Consider the following 13,520-nt stretch of genomic DNA (forward strand, 5'->3'; position numbering starts at 1 on the left):
GGGAAAACTTCTCTGAAAGAACAGTCAGGCAGGAGCTCAGGTTGTGCAGGGAGCGATGGGGTCACCCCCTGGGGTGTCCCAGATCCGTGCAGATGTCCTGTGAGGGACGTGGCTGAGGGCACAGTGGGGTGGGGTGGATCTGATAATCGCAGAGGTCTTTTCCAGTCTTTCTTTTCCAACCTTAATGTTTCTGGGATCCTATGAGAGGAAGGGACAACGGAGCAGCTTCAGCTCAAAGTGAAGCATCAAGAGGGCATTAGGGGCTCAGACCTGGGCTGGCAGATGTGAGGATGAGTAAAACATCCTGCAAACAATCAGAGGAAAGAAACTTCGATGTAAATCCACATTTCATGAAGAATTTACCATTATCCAGCACTGCTTTAAGGATTATTTCTATCAGAAGGCTCCCGGCACACTGACAAGATGGGCAATGCAAATCCTGCCAGATGTGTAAGGCTATGAAGAAAAATGCTTTCCTGCCCTCCCAAACAGATGAATGGGACCATTGCATTACCCATGAAAAATTATTGCTACCAAACCAGCATCATTATAGGCATCAGAAAATGGGAGACTGAAATAAGAGCCAGAGTGTGAGAATAAAGGAAAACATTCTAGAAAGGCTTGGAGAGGAAATATGCATCAGAGGGCAACATCTGACTGTCCAGATGTACCCCAGTTTCTATTAAGCTGTAGCTGTGAAGGACAGAGAATGTGTTTTCAGGCGTAAGTGACAGGTCTTTGTGATGGGCTGAAATTCAAAAACTGTAGAACTTCCACAGCTGAACTCTACCAGGGAACCATTGTAACAAAGCACTGCAGCTCAGCTGCTGCAACACACAAGCATGCAGAGATACACACAGCCACGCACTGGGATGCTCTGTAGATGAAGCAGATGGTGGACGAGGGTCAGACTGACAAAGAACCATCCCGTGCAGCCTGAACGGGCTGCACGTCCATGGGTAACTCTTAGAGATGTGCTTCTTATAGGCAAGGCAGCTCAAACCCATCACAAAGCAGTAAGGGCAGACCAACAGAGCTAACATTTTAAATACAAAAATCTGCACATTCATGTGGCTTCCACATGTGCCCAACATGTCCATACACTACTTACACTCGTTCTGGCTGCCTGTATTTCATACATGGCTTTTTAAGCAAAATATTGTAAAACCTAAACCCAATTTCTCTGCGTTAGCTGCTACATGTGGTCCTGTATGAAATTTAAATCACTGAACCGCCACTGCTTCTTCAAAACATTGAGGTTTGTGACAAGATTTTGTATGGGAGTAACGTTGGGTTAAATGGCAGGCCCATTGGTCCCAGGACGCCTCCAGCGGAGGCCAGCAGCGGTGCCCAGGGACGTGAGCCCTGTGCCAGTGTCCAGATGGGACCCTGCACAAGGAGCACTGCAAGGTGGGCGCTACCCAGAAACGCATCTCTGGACACCGCTGCTCGCAGCAAACGTCCAGGTGCGATCACACCAGTGCCTGCTGGGACCAGGGCTGTTTTCAAAATAATCCCAGACATTTGGCAGGAAAACTAGCAGAACTGCTGGTGGACTGCGTGTACCTTTTAACACACAAAAGCAATTACTGCCTCCATTTAAATGGGTCTCCAAATGGACCCCGTCCATCAGCAGGGAAGTCGGAGGGCTTGAGGAAGTTTATGTGTAGGGATGCAAATGTCGGGGCGGGTTGGGGCGAGCACAGTGCCGCACAGCCATCCCAGCTTGCGTCTCCTTTGACACAGGCACGACCAATCCCACACCCTATTATTGCTGCTACTGCTTTATTAAAATGCATAAAGCAGCCAGAAGCAAAGACACCAATAAATTCTTCTGTAAAAGCAGAAATGTTTTTTTCAAATGGCTCCCTTAGCACTAATAATCACAGCTCTCTTATGTGTACTTGACTCTGGTTAACCTTTTTCTGGCACTTTTTAACTTCTCCGAGTCAGGTACTAATATGGAACTAATGTGGGGTTTATTTTCCCTATAGGAATAGCAGAAAGAGCACTGCACATTATCGTAATCACGCAAGCTCTCCTTCCAGAAACTGCAGGACTTTAGATCAAAGCATCTGCATTATGGCACAGGAAAAGAATTTAATAACAATTGTGGGACTAAGCATTTTTTTAATGTTAAGGGGTTTTTATTGAATATTAATCCTATAAAATGCTCCTGAAAGTTGGCAGAAGGAAAACTGATGTCCCAAATAGTTCCCGTGACTGTCCCCATTGTGGGGATGCAATTGCAGTGTAATCAAAATTCATCATGCCATTAGCAGAAGGACAACAGGAAAGGAGACACTTTCTCCCATATCATGCTGCTTGAAACAATACGAACTGCGAAAACAGAATGGAGCACATAATTGTCAGCCCTAGCTGAGCACTTACAGTTTGCATGGCTTTTTAGTTCATAGCTTGCAATTTCTTTCAGTACAAGTCATACTCAATATCTGCACTTTCAATTGTACCTTCTATTAACGATTTTCACGGTGAGGATATCAAAGGGTGAGAACATCTCAGCAAAATACAGCATGTTACCAGACCATATATTCTACTGTCACGTCATCTGGCTTTAAAACTCCCAAGCAATTGAGTTTTCTCCCACATCTCTGAGGGATACTTGCATAGTCACATGGAATTCACGACTGGTTGCTTACTTCCCTATTATTACATACAAATTTCTTTTGTTAAATTCAGCCCTCATCTCTGGATTATGAGATGGGCATCCTGCAAGATAACACCACTCCATTGCTGTGCACAGCCTCTGGCACTCCTGGCACTGATGTGTCCCCTCAGCCCCTGCGTGGCCAAGCTGCAAGAATTTAACTTTCATACCCTCTCTTAAGTCACCTTCTCAGGTCCCCACTCCTCACTGCTGCTCACAGAAAAGCACTGAGTTGGTGCTGCAGCACAGCACAACCCCAGCTGCAGCCCAGGACAGGGACACCATTGTTTTCCTGCTCCTTAGTGTGACTGTAGCTGCACTGCTCATTTTTCTCGTACGACACCTTAAACTTGTACCAAACTTGCTGTCTGTTGTTACCCTGCAATGTCTGTCAGCACTGCTGCAGCTCAGGCCCCTTGCTATTGAATGTACCTATGATGGATTATCACTTTCATACACAGGCAGCAATACCATCTGTATTTTTCAAGGCTGAATTTCATTTTTCTCCTTCCCACTTTTATGAACAATTTGACATCATACCTGCATAAACCTCCTCCTCGCTACTCCTCATTCTGCAAGATCAGTCCAACGACGTTTACTTCATCACTCGAGCTATTAAAATATATTAAAGAAAGTGCATAGAATTAATGTAGGATCAGTACATGGCTGTACACCAAATCTCATTATAAAAATAAACATTTTGCCTTTACTGTTCTCAGTCTTCATCATTTATTGAGTCTTCCACCAGGTGCACAGAACTTCCACCTACACCCCCAGAACCAGCGCTCACCAGCACTCAGAGAGGAACCTTCCTTCTAGGTTGGGCAACTGGGGAAGTGTCTGCAGACGGGGAAGGTTCATGCAGGAAATATTACTTTTCCTCCCCTGCCAGACCTGTTGCAAGCATTTAACAATTTCTGTATCAGTATCACCACAAATACTGGGATAGGACTCGGATCAGGTCCAAGCTCCTTACCACAAGACCCACATCTACAGGGCAACCTTGAGCCCCTGCACATCACTTTCGTAGCACCAACATTTTTTTCCTACTAAAGAGCACTCAAGAAACTTCAAGACTGCTGGTGGGAAGCTGGCCGTGTAACAGCCCTATACTCATGGCCAAGGCAGCCAGTTTTCAGGAGATGAACACACAGCAGTCTCAGCCTTTCCTGCAGGTTTTGTGTGGCTCAGAAGGAAGTGAATGCATTTAACCCTCCAGTACCAGGCTGCAATATTTCTTTATTACCTTATCCATAAATCTCCTGAGCATTTCTCTTTTAAATATTCAAAGAGAAAACTTCAGAGCAACCTAAAGGTAGGCATCTTATTGTAGTACGAGAACAAATAAAACAAAAGATTACCATCCTGACAATCTGTTAAAGAAATCAAACCAAAAATGCAAGGAGAAGTCTTGCCTGCATACCTGTTTTAATGTAGCATGCAGGCCATCTGAGATATATAAACAACAAAACCTCAAACACTGTCAACATCTGAGCGTTTTAAAGTTGCTGCAAGGCAATTTTTTTGCAAGAAGTCATATGATTATTTCTTCTTGAGACTCTGAATCAACTTCAATCAACTGATAATTCAATCTCTATTTCCAGAGAGCAAATCTCACCCTTTCAGTTTTAATGCTAAATAAATAAATATGCTAAAAAAATAATGCTAAATAAAGCTGCTAGTGAGATGTTGCCCAGCTGGCCTGAAAGAGGCTGGAGTGGAATCCCTCCCAGAAGTGGAGGAAGATGCTCACATCCAGGTGGCCAAACATAGGACAGGACAGAAAAGTTGGGCACATCAGCACCAAAAGGAATTCCAAGGACTGAACAGATTACTGTTAGAGTGAGATGGCTGTGTTACAAATAAGGGTACAAACAGAATAGAAGCACTCCATGAACACTGTTAGGAAACACCCAGACAGCACTCCCACACAGGATGAAGGCAGCGAACCAGCCTGGTGTACTTCTAGCCAAGGGGAGCATCAAGCTAAAACCTGACAGCCCCTGGACGCCTCGTGCTGCCACATGGCAAAAGAGTTGCCAGGAGAGATCTCTGATCTGCCAACGTGAACTGAAAAAGTTAACAAGGGTCATTGCAGAACAGTGGAAGAATGTGAGATTATACCCATGCTCACAGAGAGCAGGCGAGACGACTTGTAACGACAGATTACTTAACCTGACATCAATCCTCACCAGAAAGTAATGAAAGTTAATAGAGAGTTTGATCAATAAAATATTAGAAGATGGGAATAAAATTAACTCAAGTCACAAATGTTTTGTACAGAGTCTTGTCGAACAAACATTGATTTTTAGCTTTTGCAGCACTGTCGGAATCTGAGCCAGAGCCTCAGGTGTGGGTGGCTGCCCCAGGGCAGTGGGTGGGGGCACCGAGCCCCCCGAGCAGCTGGTCCCAAGCAGAGCCTCACTGCTGGACAGAGGTGAGAAGGCAACAAGCCCTGCCTTCCATAGGTAGATCTTGGAGAACTGGGTCACACCATCAATAGAAACACACACAAGACCCATTAAAACACGCAGTGCATGGGCCTGCTGTACCCTATCAGCTCTCCCCGTCCGACCAGGTGGGCACAACCACCATGGGCTGCAGCACCCCGACACACAGACAAAACCAGAAAACAAAACAGAAGTTTGGCCTCCATCTCCCAAAAGCAGGAGATCATCTGTAAGTCTTAGAAGGTGCTTCAATCCTGTACTGCGGCCTGGCTCCAAGCTGTGCAGGAGCAAAAAATAATGGCTTTTATTAGAGGGGATTGAGGCCTTTGGCAATCCTTAGCAGGAGCTTCTGAGGAACAGAACCCTGTGCTAGGCAGGGGGACTGTAGCCGGCAAATACAGAGTTCAGTGCCCAGCTGCTCAGGTACACGTAACTTCAGGCTAATTTTTATCAGTTAAATAAATTCTCCACAAGCAGATTTGCAACACGTGCGACTGACTCAAAGTTGTAATTAGAAGCAGAGAATGATGAAGCTGGTTACTGACAAGAAAGCCAGGGCCAGTCCGGGGACCTTCTGGTCACACTCTGTAACCATCATGGGGAGGCCTGGCCTGGCACGTGGACCCCCAGCAGCCCACCAAGGGGTGCAGCCACATCCTGGGAGGGCCCCGGTACCCCCATGGCAAGCAAGTGGTGACACCTGGGTGCAGCCAGGTCCCCACGGGCACCACAGCCTGCTGCAGCACTCCCACCCACAGCCGTGTCCAAAAGCACAAGGAAACAGGATCCGGCAGCTGCAAGAGTCAACTTCAAAGACAATAAAAGACATAACATTTTATTTGCCTACTGCTTTTTAACTTCTCGGGTCCGCTCAGGTAAGACTTTCAAATTTTTAATTAAAAATGAAAGCACAGCAGCTTCTGCAGTCATTTCTCTTTGAAGTTGGACATTTAAGCACAATATCTGTTACCTGTAGACTTTGCTACAGTTGTGAGTTTTGGAAAACTCTGCCCAACACGTCTGCCCAACGTCTCAGCAGATCTGGATATGTATTTGGTTTAAATCTAGTTTCATTTTAGCTAAAATTATTCACACGTATTCTTCCAGCAATTTAAAAACCATCCTGAACTCCACAATGAATTCTTTTCGCATTTGACATTTCAGCACGACGGATGTTTTTCCTATCACTGTGACAATTTGTGACGGTCTCCTTCCAGCTCAGTCACGGCCACTGCAGCTCAGTGCCTCCTCCCTCGCACACTGCTGCCCAGATGTGGGGCACAGCTGCCCAGATGTGCACTGGGGGAGGAGGGCAGACAGCCCCCCACACACATCTCTAATGGCCGTGTTCCTTCTTAACCACGAAAGAGTACTTACACCCTGTGTCATTCAGCGTAATGGGATCCATCATCAACATACTATTTCTGCTGGAGGACCGCTATAATTCATAGCTGAAAGAGCTGGAACTTTTGAAGCCTCTCCTTAATTTTCAACAAAAGGCATTTGGTTCCAGGGAGACAGACAGGGCTCTTAAGAGCTGTTACCACCTCCAGTAATTATAAAAGGACAGAAGGGGGAAACGAGAGAGAGGGATATGAACAAACTGGGTGTTTGTGCAGCGCGCAAAGCAGCTCCTCAGGTGCCGGCGTGGGGAGCTCAGCCGTAACCACTTCCAGTTGGAAAGAAAATTGAAGGAAGACGGAAGCGAGGAAAGGAGAAAATGCAATTAGAAACAGGAAAGAAGTCCACAGTAATGTGTTGACTGGAACACTGCAAAATACAGGAGAAGAAAAATAAAGATAGAAAATGTGTCCTCTTGTGAAAACAGCCCCAATTTGAACGAGTCAAACTCTTAAGCAAGCTTGGGAGCAGCTGACACGCTGGAAGCAGGAGCTTGGTCCTGCTCCTGGGAAGTGGATAAACGGCAGCCAATCTGCATTTCCTTATGATCCTTCACTTGGTGTGCTTTAAGTATTACTGGAAAAACAAAAATACTTAAAACAAGAGAAATGGGCTGAGCAGAGCCCTAAGAAATTAAATTATTCCAGCAGCAATTATTAGTTCTTAGTTATGGTTACCCTGAGTAATGTAGTAAACACGTGGACCATACACACAGACTAGGAGCAGGCAAAAGCATTTTGCCTCGGAGAGAAAATTTAAGCTACGATTTGATGATGACAACTGAGCACCAAGGTGAGAACTGGGCAACCCGCAATTAAACACGGCCCCAGCACAAGGCCAGGGGATCAGCAAGGCACAGCCGCCTTCAACCTCCAGCACCCTGCCCCTAACCCTGAGCTGGGCAGGACAAAACACGACTCCCGGCCTGTGTGCCCACACAGCAAGTTACCCCAGGCTGCCTGGTGCCAGCAGTGCTGTGGGAGCAGCAGAGCAGCCTCTGCTCAGAGCCCCGCAGGGCCGTGCAGCACACAAGGGGTGCTGCAGTAACACAGCACAGGGCTCCGTCCTCTTTATTTTTTAATAGAAGCCTCCACGATATGGAACTAATTATCGCCATCTGCCGTCCCATACTTATATTTCCTCCCTCACAGCTCATTCTTCAAAAACTCAGTAGCTTCCTCCCTTTACATTTGTAAATGCTGTTGACTATGGATAAAATCCATGTTTACTTTGTATTCAGGGCCCATAGGAAAGCTTGTTTTAATCATCAGCAGATGTTACATTCTGCTCTGCTGTGCTTGGCACACAACTTCAGAGAGAAATAAGAAAAAATCTTTATTTTAAATTTAAATTGTAGATTGTTACAGACGAAATAAAATGCCAAATTGTTATTGGAAACAATATGGCCACTGTAATAACTATAACTGACATTTACTTTTTACAATTATAATTTTTTTTCTGGTGCCGTTTAGCACAAGATGGTTTCCACATTTTGAGAAGGACTTTTTCCCCCTTTCCTCTGAAATGATTTGCAATCAAGCCACAGACATTTGTAATTTATTTTTATTTAATACTTTCCTACGAGTTTATGAAATACCAGGATTATTATGCTATATACAGTAGATAGTTTTTGAATACATACCCTCCCTCCGGACTCATATTTCCATACACATTATCCCTCTGAACTCATTTATAAACACCCATGATTCCTGCAGAGCCCGCTATAAACATGCAATATCTCTGCAGGCTGTTCCAGCCCCGCGGCCCTTTCATCTCCAGCTTTCCTCCGCTTCTGGTGAACCCACTTCATGAATTGGTGCTGTGCTCACTGCTGCTCAGAAGCAGAAAGGATTCACATGTTTGCGCAGAGAAAAAGCTGCAACATCAGCCATGACCACACCTGGCTGCAGAGCGTTTTGCCCAGCTCAGCACCAAACCTTTCAATATCCGCAGCAGCAAACAGCACCTGTCCGCTTTCCTCCTATGGAACCAAGACGCACAGACCCAAAATCCACCACGTGAGCCTGCAGAAGGCCACAGCATTACGGCCTGAACAGCACGAGGATGTCACAGAGGTAAATGAAAGGCTCGTAATGGAATTCAGTGTTCTTTTACAATTAAAAATCACATTTTTTATGGGAGAAAAGCCGAACGCTGAAAGTAATGGGCATCTCATATGGTCAAATCGAACTGCCAGGGGACTGCTGCCAAACTCCCAGGCTTAAGAGGAGAGATGCAGCATTCTCTTCTCCACCCTTGACAAATGCACCCTTGCTCTGTTCGCAGCCTATCTGAAGCGTTACAGCCAAGGTAATTTTCTTCATCCATCACCCACAGCACATCACACGCCCCCATCTGAGCCACAGCCTCTCCTCCCAGGCAGCTCACTGCTCCTCCTCATGGCCACAAGCACACAGCACCCAGCTCCCAACCTCTAGCTCCCATCCCAGAGGGTAACCAGGCAGAAAAGCAATCCCAATGCTGCAGCAGAAAGGTATTCCTGTTTCCATCTGTGTCATGCTCAACGCAGGCACATAGCCATAATACTAAGGTATTGTTCTGTGACATTATAATTCTAGGTAGCTGCACGCTTCACACCACAAGACAGTCCCTAAGCATGCTTCCCAGCTCTGTGAACCTGTGCATCAGTGTCTGTGGGTTTCTAGAGAAAGCTGAGCTCAGAGCAGGGGGAGGCTGTGCTGCACCTGCCTGGTTCAGTGTCAGCGCAGCTTCTGAAGGTGCAGTTGTGGGGCTTTATATATGAGATAACGCATTTTACAGAAGTGCAGAAGTTCACACACAACTGTTCAGATGTTGTACGTATTTGTGTAAATATTAACCAGAAGCGAGTTTTAACAGATTCACAAGAAAGTCCGAGATCTAAAAACAAAAACTCATGAGGAAATAAATCCTTTTCTCCTAAAAACTGCAAACTCCAGCACAATGCAAACCAGCTTGGAAGGCAGCAGACTTCTATTTTACATCACTAGCAGATACTGTTATGAATTAACAGTTCATTAAGAGAAAACCTTTGCAAACCATGAATCTAAAAAGAAAGTCAGAGAAACTGTCATCTGCAATTTCCAGTGCGCGAATAAATCTCCTGAGATGTCAGCAGACCGAGTCCTCAGCGAGAGCCAAACAAACAGGTGTCCCCCGGCCTCCTGACCTGTGACATCAGCAGTGCAATAAAACTCCTTCCAATCAGGAACAAAACCATTTGGTACTCGTGCATGGAGTAATACCTGCTTCTTAAGGTACGGAAACACACATAACAAATGCCTCCTTACATCCCAGAAGAAACAGAGACCCACGCTGTGAAGTATTCCCCCTTGGAATCCCGTAAATCATGCAGAAATTTTACTTGCCCTGGAACAGCTTTGAAAATCTGTTTGTGGTTCCTTGCACATTTTTTTTTTAATGTATCTGGTCCATTCATAAATGAAATCCCAATGGAACAGTCTCTGTACATGTTATTTTAGAATAGATTTAAATTGCAGGCAGATTTGCTCTGAAAATTAAATTATTTTTGCACTTGAAAAAACTCTTCATATTGCCATCTCCGGCTGTAGGTCTGGAAGTTCAGGTGTCACCAGCTCTCCGCCATGGGGCCAGGCTGTGCCACCGCCACACAGCACTGTGCCGTGCCCTTGGATGCTCTCCGCACTCAGCAGAGCAAAGCTCAGACTCACCTGCACTTCCCATGGAGCAGGGAAATCACTGAAAATCTTTCCTCTTTTTGAAATCTTAACCAATAAAGGAGAACCTTGCGGAGCCAAGTGACGGCGCTGTGTCTGTGTGTCACACACACCGCCTCTGCCCTGGGCCTGGGGGAGCTGCCAGCCTGCAGCTTCTTGCGGAGAACCGTGCTTACGAGACACCACCGATGGAGGTCATGCACAGAAGAGGCAAAGCCCCATGTGCTTATTCTCATTCCAGAACTTAGAGCACAACGTGGAACCACATCACAGTAACCATTAAATGGCTGCGTGATGCCCTGCATAAAAAGCCCTGCTCATGCAGTCGGCTGCTCACATTTAATGTCATTGACTGCCTCTCCGTCCATCCATCAATTCTTCTGCACTTGAAAAGTGAAGTCAATTTGGAAAGCTCTTCCAAGATAACCTTCAAAGTCATTTCCAAAAGGAACGCCTGTGATGTAGGCTGACAGCCCAGCCGCTGACGGCGCTGTGTCTTTGTGATGGGAGCTCATTGTTCTCATGCTGCCTTGCACCACTCCTGTGAGAGGAGCAGCTTCCTGGCGGCACGCGGTGCTGCGCCGTTCATTGAAACCAAGAAGCCTTTATTTCCTTTGTCATCTCCCTCAGCTCCTCGCAGTTCATCCCATCGCTGCGCTTTCATTAAGCTAATACAGCGTACACACATTGACACGGTAAATACCAAATAATAAAACAGACCACATTAATGTTGTGACATTCTCAAAAGGCAGCAAAATTAAAGCTGGGTTCATCGTTCCAGCCTTGCATAACACCTTGTGTGACACGGGGTGCCACAGCCGCATAGAGCACTGCAGATGTAAGGGAAGAGCGGATAGGGATACGCAAAAAGGCAGAACTGTACAGGATTATTTTTTTTTTAATATATTTTTTCTGACAGCTCATTCCATTATCATTTATTTTCTGTACTTTGGATCATCACTGAAGAAATCCCATGTTCAGACAATTCGCAGTGATGGAATAAAACATATCAAAAACAGTGAACTGCAGGACTGCTGAATTATTCAAGAAACAGAAAATTATTAGAGGTCATGTTTATTCAGAAACAAAAGTGCCTTGTTAATTCACAGGACCCTAGACATTGCGATGATGTGATCTGACACTCTGCATAATACAGGCCACAGGAATTTTCTGTATTACTTCCAGTTTGAAGCTCAATAGTTGCACTTCAACTGGAGCTTTTAGAAAATCATTCTATCTTGATTTTAAAATACCCACCGTAATGGCCATTAGGCTGTTCCAATGATTAATCATCTTGCCTGATTAACACATGCATTATTTCTAGACAAATTTTTGTCTACCTTTAATCTTATTCACTGAATCTCATTATCCCTTTTGTTGCTAGTTTTTAGAGCTCTCTGCTCTCAAATTTCCCTCGCCTGTGTAAGCACTTAGTGACCACATTCAAGTCACCCCATGTCCTTCTGATAACATAAGAAGCTCAGAGTTTGGTTTTGGTTCATTTTGGGTTTTTTGATCTGTCACCATAAGACACATTTTCCACTTGTTTAATCATCTTCCTGAATTTTCAGCGTGTCCTTTTCAGCACCCTTCAAGTGTTGACACAGGACAGGGACAGCATTCCAGAGGCATTTGCAGTGGCACAGAGAGAGAATCTCACAAACCTAAATCCTGCACGGCCAAACTCAGATCCTACACAGCATCCTTCAGGTCATGCACAACAGGACTGCAGCAGTCCCCGAGCACTGGTATTACTGCAGAACTCTCCTTGGTTTGTTGCAGCAGCTGCCATGGGACAGACCCTGTCCCAGTCACTTCTCCTGGGCAGCCCATAGCGCTGCAGCTGCTGGGGCAGTGGGAGAGCCAGAGGGATGGGCAAGGATGCAAACTGTGGCTTCCAGCTGGAACTGGACTCCTCTAGAGTTTCATTTCAATCCACACATATATTTCTTTCCAATCAGCCATAAAGCAACAAATAACAAGAAAATAGTCTACAGAATACATGTCATAATGCCTCAAAAGCACTGATCACACAACTATTTCTAACTCTTTTTAAGGTCCCATAAAGGAAGCATGCTTCTATTAATCCACGGATCAGCAAGATGACCTCTTATGACAGCTTTTGAAACCAGCAGCATTTCTCAAACCCAATACATCACAGTTGGATTGGATGATGGAAGCCTACTGGGCTGCAGACTGGCTGTGCTGGGGGAGCTGGTGGCACGAGGCTGGCAGCTGCTCACTGTACAGCCCTGCCCCACGTCCCCATGTTAAGGGCAATGCCATTTCACAGAGCATTGAGACCAAGACCACAAAAACACAACAAGCTATATTCTACACTTACAGTATTTGAGCTGCTTTGATTGGAAGGAAGCAGACCGAAATTCCTATTAAATTATCTCCTACGTAACCCTGTGGTTTTGAGACCTTTATGTCTCCTATCTGAAGCAGAAGAAGAACCAAATGAAAGTAGAAGTCATAACCACCAGAAGGAAATCGGTGAGCATCTCAGGATCTTCCACTATAGAAAAGCCCTGCTCCATCCACCACTCCTGCCACAGGCACCAATGCTGCAGCCGGGCACACCTGCAGCACTGCCAGAGCCGTGTCCCATTCCTGGGTCAGCCCCAGCAAGCAACAGAACTGCCCAGAGACGGCTGCAAGTTCTTCAGAGGAAGCAGCATTCTCCTACAGAGAGCCTGACCAAAGGCACCACCTTTCATTTCTTACAAATAGACAACTTTGAAATGGATTCTCTAAAATTATAACATTTCTTCACATCTTAATTAATGCCAAAAGCTTTGTTTTCTTTCTAGTAATGCATTAGAAAGCAGCTATTAATGTAATTTAAGTTTTGTATGGAGCAGCATTTGTTTTCTATTAAAAAAAAAAAAAAAAAAGTAGTTCTGAAATCCTGGCCTGTCAACATCGCTTAAAACATTCCCATTCCATGCCTCTACCTAATAAATTAAACCAGAGTTTTAATTGTGCCCATGCTTTGTGGTTCCTGGCAGTACAAAACGATCTTCTGTGAACGCACGTCCCAAAAAATCCTACTGAGTGATTAATTACTGGTCTGGAAGATATAAATATGCCTTTCAGCAAAGACAGTATGGACTGCTGGAAGCATCAGCCCTATGTTTCTCCATAGATCTCCTTCACCCAGCACACACCTTTTTAATTCAAACAAGATTCCACCTTCAGTATTTATTGGCAGCACAAAAAAAAACCCTTCTGTGCCCACTTGCCTCACTTAATAATACAAAGTACATTTGTTTGAAACTGAGGAACATGGGATGCATT

The sequence above is a fragment of the Tetrao urogallus genome (genome assembly GCF_951394365.1).
Source record: "Tetrao urogallus genome assembly, chromosome: 12".
Classification (NCBI taxonomy): domain Eukaryota; kingdom Metazoa; phylum Chordata; class Aves; order Galliformes; family Phasianidae; genus Tetrao; species Tetrao urogallus.